The sequence below is a fragment of the Triticum aestivum genome, chromosome 4A, assembly GCF_018294505.1.
Source record: "Triticum aestivum cultivar Chinese Spring chromosome 4A, IWGSC CS RefSeq v2.1, whole genome shotgun sequence".
NCBI classification, from domain to species: Eukaryota; Viridiplantae; Streptophyta; class Magnoliopsida; order Poales; family Poaceae; genus Triticum; species Triticum aestivum.
In genome coordinates, this window is record NC_057803.1 from 715477287 (window position 1) to 715490572 (window position 13286).

Genomic DNA, 13286 nt, shown 5'->3' on the forward strand with positions numbered 1-13286 from the left:
CGCCGCCTCCAACGGTGGCTCGATGCGTTTACGTCGTCGGACTACACCATCGAGGAGGACAAGGAGTAGTTTTATTTACTATCGTTTTATTTATTTTTATTAGCATCATATGAACTGGCTTGTGGTTTGAGGAACTATGCTATAAAATTTAAAGTTTTAAATTATGTGTTGTTTCATATATTTTTTCGTATGTATTGTTTCAAAAAAATTCCAAGCGCGCGTTAGGTTTTTCCGCGCCTGGTGAAGCGCTATAGCGGGCCGCTAAATTTTGCAGGGTATGATAAAGCAACCACTCTTCTGCGCACGCTAATGTTATTTCGACGCCGAAAAATAATTTAGCGTGCCGCGCTACCACGCACCTGTTGAAGATGCTCTAAGCTAGAGGTAGAGCGGCGGTCCTCTTCCTCTCGCCCGTCGGCGTGCTCCGACAGTAGCTCGCGGATGCGTTTGCCGCGCTTGAGCCCAAGACAGACTTGAACAATTTCTTCATGTGCTCCAAGGATGTCGTATACGAGCCCAAGACAGACTTGAACAATTTCTTCATGTGCTCCAAGGATGTCATATACGAGCTCAGAGTGCCTGCTGTGACATGTGACCCTTAGCATCAACGGCTCGCCTCATACATCTCCGTAGTAGTCTGGGCGCACAGGCTACACGCTACACGCTAGCATACGAGCTCGCCTTGCATATGAGAGAGAGATTAGGTGAAGAAGACAATGTGTGACATAGTCGTTGGTGAGAAGAATGTCTAATCCAGGTCGGGATTGTCTTTTCCCGCTTGGACAAACATGTCCAGAATGGTGTAGGGTCGGGGATTAACCGGGATCGATAAGGTTAGGGTGCTGATTTCAAGGATTAATAGTTCAAGGTTTGATTCAAACTTGGACTACGTGTTGAAGGTTTATTTCAGACTTTTTCCAAAAAAAAAAAATATATAGAAATAATCTGTGATCTCGCCAACGGCCTAAAACCGAACCACCAGATCTGCGGCCTCCTCAATAGCTGCGGAATAGCTTCTCCTCATCTTTCATAAAACCAAGTGCCTTTTTAGTCAAATTAACCCTTGACCACACGGTTCTCTGGGTTTAGCGCTTTTTGTGTCTCTCCCTAGCAAGCTAATGTTTTCCGGTCGTGGGTGTCATGGGAGATGATCGAGGCTAAGGGGAACTCCAACGCGCCGATTCAAACGGATGCTTGAATTTTTTCCGCGTTTTATCCGTTTGGGTATAGCCATGCGGACGCCAAAGTACGGTTTTGTCTACCTGCGCCCAACGCGGACCAACGCATTTCGCACTTGGGGCAGACCTTGGAATTTTAACAAATACTCCTGTAAACATTGAAGATAGAGTTTTGCTTGGTCTTCTTTTTATTCCTGTAAACATTGCGATGACATAAATAAAGCTTAGCGAGAGTGTCTAAAAAAAGGTTGAGATGCCACCCATGCGATAGGTTGACACTGGGCCACGGCACTAACACACCTATGCATTGGTGAAAGCGTGCTCGCGACTTAGCACTTGGCGGCGCCATGGTTATGTTGGCCGTGTCGCAGCACCCTGACGAGCTACCGGCCTTGTGGCCATGCCTGCAAGCGTGAATTACATAGGACTTGCGGGAGGTAGTTGGAGGGCCGGCGTGCGGGTCCGAGGCAGACACCAAGCGAACGTGTGGCGCATCCGTCCAATGTCCATGTGACGCAATCGGGCCCAAATTTGTTGCGGAAATGCATCCACACAGACATGTGATGGATATAATTTACGTTTGCATCCTCACGTTGTGCCATCGCTTTTGGACTCATGGACCCAAACAGTGGCGGAGCCAGGATTTAGCCATAGGGGGGGCCAAGACGACAGTGAAGCCAGATTTTTTTTCCTTTTTGCCTGACAAAGTACCTAATTGTTTTATACCCAAGCATCATCCACATCTAAATTTGCCTAGATAACACAATTTTATTTTACTCTTTTTAAGCAGGAGCGTGTCTAGCTATTAGGTCAATAATTCCACACACGCGCCCAGTAGACGAAGTTAATATTCAATCTACTCCGAAATATGACATGACATGCCTTGCTACAAACATTGCCATATGGAAATTTAAAATGAATAGACAAGGACAGTCATTGCATACAGGTTTGAATGAAATCACCACTGGTATTATGAAATTTTGTCGTTGTACTAGGAAAAATTGATTGATGTTGTCAAAATACATACCTAGAGAAACAAATCTAGTCCCTACATGTGCCCTCTACCGCTAGGTCGAAGTAGGTCTGCTGGTCGCCATTGGCAGACGTGTGACAATGATCGCTGCTTACTGATGCAGCTATGCTCGACGAATCATTGAGCTTCAAATGAGCGGGTGCTTATGCCCTAGCATGGCAATGCATCACAAATCACACACCAAATATAACGATACAGGATGAGAACTGAGAGGGATAGTAAACTGTATATTAACCTTGGTCAATTCGTTGGCAGCAGACTTAATATTCGGCGAGAGAATCAGCCTGCGTTGTCGTATATGAACCTGATGATGGACACTTGGGCAGGGGTAGTAGAGGCAGGTAGGCGGCAAGTGCACAGGACGGCAGCGGCGCATTAATCCACCCACGCGCTAATGACAGGATGGAATTCTCCGCGGAATTCCCTGTTTGACGCGCGCTGCGTCAAGCTGTCGGCGCTTCGCACAGGCGAAGCGACCGAGCGACGCGATGGGCCGGCCCATTATACGTACGCCCTTCTTGTACTATATCATCCGGTTTTGAGAACTTTCCAGAAAGTTCCCTGAACCGGTTTATTTTCTTTGACTAGTTTTCCTTTTAATTTATGTTTTTTCGTTTCCCCTTTTTCTTTTTGTGCTGTTTCTTTTTCTTCTTTCTATTTCCTTTTTTTCTATTTGTTTTTTTGTTTCTCTTTCCTTTTTCGAGTTTATTTTTTCTTACTTCAACTTTTTTACATGAATGTTCCAACAACTTAAAAATGTTCTTTTAAAAAAAATTTGTGAGTTCAAATTTTGGTCAAAATTCAGAAAATGTTCCATTCCTAAAATATTGTTCTAGTTTCAAAGAATGTTCCTATTTTAAATAAGTTGTTCGTAAATTCCAAAAATGTGCACGTTTTCACATTTTCAGGAGTTTTGAAATTGTTCAGTTACAAATTTTTGTTCACAAATTTCAAAAAATGTTCGGTGGTTCAAAACATGTTCCTGTTTTAAATAGATTGTTCGCACATTTCAAAAAAATGTGCACATTTTCGTTGTTGAGTTTCAAAATTTTTCAGTTTCAAATTTTGTTCACAAATTTTAAAAAATGTTCGGCGGTACAAAACATGTTCCCGCTTTAAAAATTGTTTGCAAATTAAAAAAAAATGTGCATGATTTCATTTTTTTTCCAGGAGTTCCGAAATTCTTCAGTTTCAATATTTGCTCTCAATTTTCAATAAATGTTCAGGCAGTTGAAAACATTTTCCCGTTTTATTTTTTTTCTCAAATTTAAAAAATGTGCATGTTTTCACTTTTTGAGGAGTTTCAAAATTGTTCAGTTTCAAATTTTTGTTCAGCAATTTCAAAAAACGTTCTTGTTTCCACATTTTCCAAATTATGTTCGTGTTTTCAAATTTGTATTGAAATGTCAAAAAATGTTCGTGATTTTCGAAAAAAATAGTTTTATTTTTTTATTCGCAAATTAGAAATTTGTTTGTGTTTCAAAGATCCCTTCGTTTTTTCTGTAAGTTGTGGAGAAATATTAGTTCAAAAATTCAAAAAAAACACGGTTTATAAATTTGTTCGGAATTTCATAATTTCTTCACAACTTGAAAGAATGGTTCACGTGTTTCAAAAACATTCCTGCAGTTTCAAATTTTTTGTTCTCATATGCAAAAAAATGTTCCTGTCTATTGAAATATGTTCTTTTTTTGCAGGTGTACGAAAATATGTTCAGAAGTTCAAAAATTCGCACATCTTCAAAATATACACTTACAGAAAAAATGTACACTTTTCTTAAAGATGTTCGCTACAGTAACTATTACGGTTTGCACTGAGTTCTTTGTGGTGCACGCTGTTGTATTGCAAGCAAACCTAGTTAGGTGGAGTGGCTGGGACAACACAGCTGTAAGCTGTCTGTTCGATACCTGGCGATGCGCTTGCTTCTGCTTTTTAGCTTTTTTTCCTTACACGATGGGCCGGCCCAGTCTGGCTGCGTCGCTGCCTCCCTTGTGTGCGGGGCGACGCCAGTTTGACGTAAAGAGCGTCCAATAGGAGTTCCCATTCTCTGCGCCTACGAGACTTCAGCGGAGGCCTACCGCCAAATCAGGCCTTGCAATGAACTTGTAAAAACAACTTATTCGCGGGCTTTCACATAGGCCTGTTTCCTTACACGATGGGCCGGCCCAGTCCGGCTGCGTCGCTGCCTCCCTTGTGTGCGGGGCGACGCCAGTTTGGCGTAAAGAGCGTCCAATAGGAGTTCCCATTCTCCGCGCCTACGAGACTTCAGCGGAGGCCTACCGCCAAATCAGGCCTTGCAATGGACTTGTAAAAACAACTTATTCGCGGGCTTTCACATAGGCCTGTTTTTTTTCTTTGTTTTCAGATTTTTCACGTCAAAGATAGGGGGGGGGGGGGGGGGGGGCAAGTGCTTCTGTACCTGAACGTATCGCTAATTAGCTAGCGTATATACTAAACGGTTACTCGATCGATAGGGGGGGCAGGCCCCTGCTCGCCCCCTGTCTCCGCCACTGGACCCAAACAAACACAACCGGACCAAATGGGTCAGCGCATTGGAGTTACAGTAAACTCCTCGCAAAATCTCCTCATACAGCGCCAGGTCTTGGACTACAACTTTTCGAAGCCCTCTCGCCCGTTAGCGACACCAAATGCCCACTGCTTTCCCAACACTTTACTCACACCACCTCATACAACATGCTTTTGTAAATGAGATTATACATGAAGAGATCGGCTCTGCCCTGCGTAATAGACTAACCTCTGTTGCTACGGAGGAACTTGCTGCGCTACGTGTTTTACACTTTTACTACATGGAATGCTCCTTAACGATCACGATCATCAAGACAGAAGAACTACCACCTCGGAAAAACGCTCCACTCGCCCGCACGGCTCCAGCGAGCCCACGGGCGACCCAGCGATGCTCCCTTCCTCCGCCTCCTTCCCTTCCTCCCTCCCCCCTCGCCGCTGTCAGAAGGCGCGATCGGGCGAAGCCCGGCCGGCGGCGGTGGCGGTGGGAGTCCTTCCACCTTCCTCGGCAGGTGGTGGCACAGGACACGGCCGCTTGGTGGAGGCGCCATGTTGGTGCGGGACATGGCGGCGCGTGGCCGCAGCGGTGGTGTAGGTGCTCGTTGGCGACGCGGCGGCTGCACGGAGGCGGGGATGAGCGTGCTCTGCCGGCCCCTTCGGTCCGGTCTGCTGGGTTTCGCCCTCCTCAGATCTGACGCGGCGGCTTCCATGGTGGCGCGAGGTGGCCTCCCTTCCGGTGGGTGCGTGCATGCCTCCTGGTAGTGGCGTGCTGCGGGGGTGGTGCCCGATCTAGTGGTCTTGCTTCAGCAGGTGACGCGGGATGGCCTAGATCTGGCGGCCACCATGACGGGCGCAACGGGCTGCAGATGGCTTGGGCTGCGGTCGATGGCTTCTTCCTTGCTGCTGGACGGAGGTAGCAGCGGCGTGGTAGCGGTACAGACCGGGGTTGCTTCGGACGGCTTGGTGGTGGCGTCCGGGGCGGCTGTCTGGTGGCCCGGGTGCGTGCCCGGCGGCTCCGACGCTTGAAGCTCGTCGGGCGGCGGCGGTTGGGAAGTGGCCTGGTGTGGCTGCTGCTCCAGCCGTGGTGGCTCCACGGTAGCTTGGCAGGTCGGCTGCGGCGGTGGCTGGCATGCTCCGGTTTTAGCACGTCCGTAGGCGGCTTGTGTCGCCTTCGATCCCTCTCCTCGCCGCCTGGGCGCTACTTTCGTCGAAGGTTGGCCCTCTCACAGCTGCGGTCCATCGCTCATCCCACGTCCGGTGCAGCAGGACCAAGCTCGTCTCATGTCCGGCAGCAAGACTGATCTCGTCTCGCGCCTAGTGCTGCAGGACGGGCCGATGGATGTCAGTTTTGGTCAGCCTCTTCAGTCTCGGCGCTGGGGGCGCCCAAGGGTGCGAAAGGCAGGGCCTTTTCCACTCATCTCTTTGGTTGGGCTAGCGGCAGGTCTCGGGTGAGGTGGTGTCAAGGTCTTAAATGCCGGGATGGTGGTAGTGCGGTGCTCATGGCGGGCAGGGTCCATGGTTCGGTGCTGCCCGGTGGCCATGGCCGTGTGGGCGGCGTGGTAGCCGGGGTGTGGCGTTCGGTGGCTGATGAGGACCATTGTTACACCCACGGCCCCTACTGCTACATATACTGGACCAATTACTAGAGCTCGCGCACGCCAATTAAATTATCAGGTACTTCCGTTTCTTGGTAATGATTCTAATGTTCATGAGAATATGATGCTGCCTAAATTGGATACATTTGTTTTTCTTACAAATGAAGGGTCTAGCTTGGAGAAGGATGAACATTGGAGCAAGAACAAGCATGAAGATGATGGCATGCGCAAGGGGAACAAGAACGGAGTTACAAGTGATGATTTTAGGACTTTGAAGCCACCATAATGTGTGCATGAAGCCTTGGACGAAATATACAAGATGCCACTTCATAAATTTCGTCCTGAGCCTATTCTAGGTGCTGCATCACCTTATTATTGGGCCAGCCCCATGTAATTTCGAAAAACATAAGTATAGCCTATTTTTAGAGTCCGTATGTGTGGGGAAACAAGAGATAGGGTTGATTTCGGACCCCTCCACCAAGGGCCACGAAACCCCCCCCCTCTTCCTCCATATATACAGCCGTTAGGGCACCGTTTAGACTTTGGATTTTGTTTAGATTAAAGTTCGCCATAGCTGCAACTTCGCGTACTTTGTTTGTGTTCAACGACCAGACAAAGGCGTCACAGAACCCCACCTTGATCAATAAAGCTTTCATCTTATATTCGCAATATCCAGATTGCAATCTCAGTTTCTTGCTTGTTCTTCGTTTGCTCGCAGGAAACAGCAGGTTGATCGTGCTCCGGCGCGGTCAATAACCTCTCGAAGTTGGTTTAGCAATTGCTAAGGCGCGACGTCCTCGCACGTTCGTAGTCGGATCGTCAAAGTCGACTTCCACCAAAGCGATATCCATCATCTCATCGAAAGACGGGACACCTTTGCCTCTATCAGTGGCGGTGAGTGCCGGTCGGGTAACCTGTTCTATCTTCGGATGGACTGGCGGCGACGAAGCTCGCTCCCTTCTTTAAGGCGTCGACGCGGCTCTCATTGCCCGCCGTGTTGCTCCAGGGGACACTCTGATCCTTGGATCGGGCGGTGGCGGTGCTTCGGCGTCGTATTCTTCCTGAAGGCGCCGCCTTGAAGCGCACGTTTCGTCGTATGCGGCTTCATTTCTTCGCGGTGGCATGTTCACGATTGAATCCCCCGGTTGCTCTTGTAGTGCTAGGGGTGGCATTGCTGCGCCCAGCGCCTATGTATCCTATCTTGGGTGTGTACGTGTGTTATAATGGCATACGTTTGTACCGGGTTGTTGATGATCGTTTCATTATATATAAAGTGGGGCAAAAGCCCTTTTGATAGATAGAAGACCTCTGATTGATGGCGAAAGCTTGTCAACAAAAATCTTACTCTACAATGTACCAAGCAGTGATGATCCCGGCACTGGCTCATGTCAGGTCCTTCAAAGTCCCAAACAAGATCAAGGTTTTTGGATGGCTACTCCTACATGAGGGATTAAACACGAGCAAAAGTTTAGTTAATAAGAAGATTCTTGACTCCACGAACTGCCCCCTATGCTTGCAAGCACCTGAAGATTGCACCCACCTCTTCTTGCTCTTCCCAAATGCTCGCGCTATCTGGATGGCCACGGGTGTAAACTGTAAAACATATAGTTTGGAAAACTGCTCGACACCCTAAACGGGGTGTGGCTATCTCATTATATAATAGTATCAAAGGGTAGAATACAATTACAGGTGTATATAAGAGTCCTCGTATATATACAGTCTAACACCCTCCCTCAATCTTAACTATGGCCTGAGGTACAAAGCAAGTTAACATTGCGCCTATAGCCTACAAACTGTGGTTGTGGAAGAGGCTTCGTGAAGATGTCAACAAGTTGATCCTTTGACGAGATGAACTTGATATTGAGGAGCTTCTGTGCAACACGTTCCTGAACAAAATGATAGTCTACCTCAACATGTTTCGTCCGAGCATGAAACACCGGATTGGACGAAAGATAAGTAGCACCAATGTTGTCACACCAAAGCACTGGAGGATGAGCAAGAGAGACTCTCAATTCTCTCAACAAGGACTGAACCCATATGATCTCAGCAGTCGCATCAGCAACTGCCTTGTACTCAGCTTCAGTACTGCTGCGAGACATCGTGGCTTGCTTGCGAGCATTCCAGGCGATCAAGTTAGGACCAAGAAACACTGCATATCCCCCCGTGGATCGCCTGTCATTAGGACTGCTAGCCCAATCTGCATCTGAAAATGCGGAGATCTCACAAGATGGTGCAGACTGGAGAAGCAAACCATAGGAAGCAGTGAGGCAGATATAACGGAGGATACGCTTCACAGCTGACCAATGAGACGTCCTGGGTGCATGGAGGTACTGCATAGGAGACATCAGGTCTGGTGATAGTGAGATACTGCAGACCACCAACTAGACTGCGATACTCAGTAGCATCATCAAGTGGAAGAAGATCTCCATCAAGAGCAGACAATCGATCAGTAGCAGACATTGGAGTGATCGCATGTTTACACGTCAGCATGCCAGCACGACACAACAAGTCCTGAGAATACTTCTTTTGAGTAAGAGTCGACCCAGCAGAAGATCGCGAAACCTCCAGACCAAGGAAAAAGTGCAGAGCACCTAAGTCCTTGACAGCAAAGTCACCACTCAAGGCAGCCACAAGACGATCAGCAGCAGCATCGGAGGAACTGATGAGGATGATATCATCAACATAGACCAGTAGATACATCGTAACCTCAGGACGCTGAAGAAGAAACAAGGACGTGTCAGCTGTGGAGGGAAGAAACCCCAGCGCCCGAAGAACAGAGCCAAGACGAGCGTGCCACGCACGGGGAGCCTGTTTAAGTCCATATAGCGCCTTAACAAGACGACAAAAGTGATGCGGACGTGCAGGATCCACAAAACCCGGCGGCTGACGCATATAAACCTCTTCCTCCAAGACTCCATGCAAGAAAGCATTCTGCACATCAAGCTGACGAAGAAACCATCCGCGAGTGACAGCAAGAGACAGCAACAAACGAATAGTAGTGGGCTTGATAACTGGACTGAATGTGTCTTAATAATCAAGACCATACCTCTGTTTGAAACCTTTGGCAACGAGCCTGGCCTTGTAGCCCTCAATAGACCGTCAGCATGTCGCTTGACTTTGAAAACCCACTTAGAATAAATAACATTAACAGTAGTCACTGGAGGAACAAGATGCCAAGTGTCATTCTTCAGCAGGGCCTGAAACTCTTGTTCCATCGCGGCACGCCAGTGAGGAATACCCAACGTAGCCTGAAAATGGTGAGGCTCAGCAGTAGGATCCGTAGCACTATGAGCCATGCAAGCAGCGAGCCACGCGACGGCCCATCAGTGTGTTTCTTTGGCTGAAAAACACCCGTTTGGCTGCGTGTTCGAGGACGAAGGGCAACAGTAGTGGGTTGTGTTGACGATGCTGGAGGCGGTGCAGAAGGCGAGGCCGACGCACCCGGCAAGTCAATGCCAGAGCCCTCTGGCAATGGGGATGCAGGTGGTGTCAGACCACATGCGGCCGGCCCATCCAGGGCCGGGTCGGCCAGCGCAGGGGACCCAGTGGCTGGGCCGGGCGAGGCAGCAACTGGAGTAGGGGACCCGGCCACTGGGCTGGGCGATGAGCCAGGCGAGGCGACCACCAGGCCCGGTGGGAGCGACGCTCACGGGGTGGCCGCAGGCGAGAGCGACGCCCGCGGGTTGACTGCGGGTGCAGCCTCTACGGGCTGGCAGGCGCCACCCGCTATGCATGTCCCATGCATGCGACCCACGTCATGTTCAAAACATCATCCGGCGTCTGTTCATCAAGCAGCTCAAGACGAGCACCACGTCCGATACCTGCAGCATGATTAGGAAGCAACATAGGAGTATTTGCAACATCCACAAATTGATCAGGCGATGGTGTCGTAGAGTGAATAGATGGCACCGGAGTGTCAGAGTTGGTCGTAAGTGCATGAAAAGGAAACACATTCTCATCAAATATGACATCACGAGATATGTAGACGCGATTGGTGGGAACATGCATGCATTTGTACCCTTTGTGAAGGGAACTATACCCAAGAAAAACACACTTTTTAGACCGCAACTCTAGCTTACGTTTGTTGTACGGACACAAATGGGGCCAACATGCACACCCAAACACTTTGAGGAATGTGTAATCTGGAATTTCATGGAGCAAGAGTTCAAGCGGGGTTTTCATATTCAGGAGTCGTGAGGGAAGCCTATTGATCAAAAAACAGGCGGTGGAGAAAGCATCACTCCAGAACTTAAACGGAATGGAGGCATGAGCTAGCAAAGTAAGACCAGTTTCTACAAGATGTCGATGCTTACGTTTAGCGGTTCCATTCTGCTGATGTGTATGAGGACAAGACACACGGTGTGAAATCCCAAGTTTGTTAAAGAATGTGTTGAGGTTGCGGTATTCACCCCCCAGTCAGATTGAACACGGATAATTTTTTGCTTAAGGAGACGCTCAACGTGTGCTTGAAACTGAATAAAAACATCGAACACATTAGACTTTCTCTTAATAAGATAAAGCCAAGTAAACCGGCTATAAGCATCAATGAAACTGACATAATAATTGTGACCACTGACGGACGTTTGGGCATGACCCCATACATCATAAAACACAAGCTCAAGAGGATGTTTCACAACACGACTAGACTCTGAAAACGGAAGTTGATGACTCTTGCCCTGCTGACAGGCATCACAAATAGTTTCGGCAGTTTTATTAGACACAACTGGTAGCTCATGACGATGTAGCACAGGACGAACTATAGGAGCAGCAGGATGACCAAGACGTGCATGCCAATGTGTGGAAGACACACGAACACCGCTGAACGCCTGAGGAGAGGACTGCATAGGAGATGTGGGCGGTGCGTCAAGAGCATATAAGCCATGGCGAAGACGACCACTAAGTAGAACGGCCCTCGTATTCCGATCCTTGATAAAGAAATGAAAAGGGTGAAACTCAGCAAGGACATTATTATCACGAGTAAGTTGAGGAACAGACAACAAACTACGTGTAGCAGTGGAAACACGAAGAACATTGGAAAGATGCAGTTTACGAGAATTATGTGCAAGAAGTGAAGCCTGACCAACATGGGAGATGCGCATACCTGCTCCATTGGCGGTGTGCACCTGATCATGACCGCGATATGGCTCCTGAGTGGAAAGCTTAGCCATCTCGTTGGTGAGATGGTTCGTGGCTCCCATGTCCATGTACCATGTAGGATCAATGGAGTAAGACGGAGTGCACCCATGGCTCGTCACCACAGCAGCCTGTTTCTCATTCCCTTTTCCATTATTGCCCAGGCCAAGAAAATCTTGTTTGTAGCGTCGATGACAGCGAGATGCGATGTGACGCTCAAGGCCACACAGCTGACAGGCCTGTTGAGCGCCGCAGCCGGGACAGCAAGCCACCGGCCTGGTACCGCCAGTGATGGAGAGCGCGGCGCTCCGCGGAGCCTGCGGGGATGAGGGCGCCAGCTTCCCACCGAGCGGCGAGGGCTTCTGTGGCTTACCGCGGGTTGCGGCGTTGGCGGAGACGAAACTCGGAGAGGCGCGACGCGCTTTAATGCGCTGTTCACGACCAAGAAGGCACACATAGAGCTCTCGCGGCGGAAGGGGCGCCTCACGACCATGAATGTTCTCAATGAGGTTGTCATAGTCGTCATCAAGGCCGTTGAGCACGTGGGTGCTGAAATCCTCATCTCCAAGCGGCTGTCCAATCGAGGCCAAGGTGTCGGCGAGGCCAGACATCTTGGTGAAGTACTCAGTGATGGTGAGACCGTCAAGCTTAGTCTCCCCCAACTCAGTGCGGATAGAATGAGCACGCGCCTGAGATTGGGAGGCGAAACTGCTGTGAAGAGCCGACCAAGCATCTCGCGAAGTCGCGGCGAAGATGACCAGCGACGACACGCTTGGAGAAAGCGACGACTGAATAGCGGAGAGGATCGCCTGGTCCTGGGCCACCCACACATGATGCGCCGGATGGTACACGGCGGACACGGGATGGAGCCATCAACGTAACCCTCCAAGTAACGGCTGCGAAGGAGAGGCAACACCTGAGCCCACCATGACAAATATTTATCCGGCATAAGCTTTACCGGAAGAAGGTGCGAGAAGTAGAATGGCGACGGCGCCACCGCATGATCCATATGAGCCGGCGCCGGTGGTGCATAGCAACCCAACAGAGGATCCGCGTCGTGATGAGGGGCGTTTGCCAGTGACGCGCTCGCGTACGTAGAAGAAGATAGGCACCAGGGGCCGGGTAGGCGCCAGGAGCCACAGAGCCATCACCCGGGCCAGTCGGGGCTCCAGAAGGCAGCGGAGGTGCGGCCCCATAGGGCAGCGAGGACGGCGGCGGCACCATGTAGGGCTGGTGGTGTTGGGAACGTAGTAATTTCAAAAATTTTCCTACGCACACGCAAGATCATGGTGATGGCATAGCAACGAGAGGAGAGAGTGTTGTCCACGTACCCTCGTAGACCGTAAGTGGAAGCGTTAGCACAACGCGGTTGATGTAGTCGTACGTCTTCACGATCCGACCGATCCAAGCACCGAACGTACGGCACCTCCGAGTTCAGCACACGTTCAGCTCGATGACGATCCCCGGGCTCCGATCCAGCAAAGCTTCGGGGATGAGTTCCGTCAGCACGACGGCGTGGTGACGATGATGATGTTCTACCGGCACAGGGCTTCGCCTAAACTCCGCGACGATATGACCGAGGTGGAATATGGTGGAGGGGGGCACTGCACACGGCTAAGGAATGATCCGTAGATCAACTTGTGTGTCTATGGGGTGCCCCCTGCCCCCGTATATAAAGGAGGGAGGGGGGAGGCCGGCCGGCCCTTGTGGGCGCGCCAGGAGGAGGAGTCCTCCTCCTAGTAGGAGTAGGACTCCTCCTTTCCTACTCCTACTAGGAGGGGAAAGGAAGGGGGAGAGGGGGGAAGGAAAGAGGGGGGCGCCGCCCC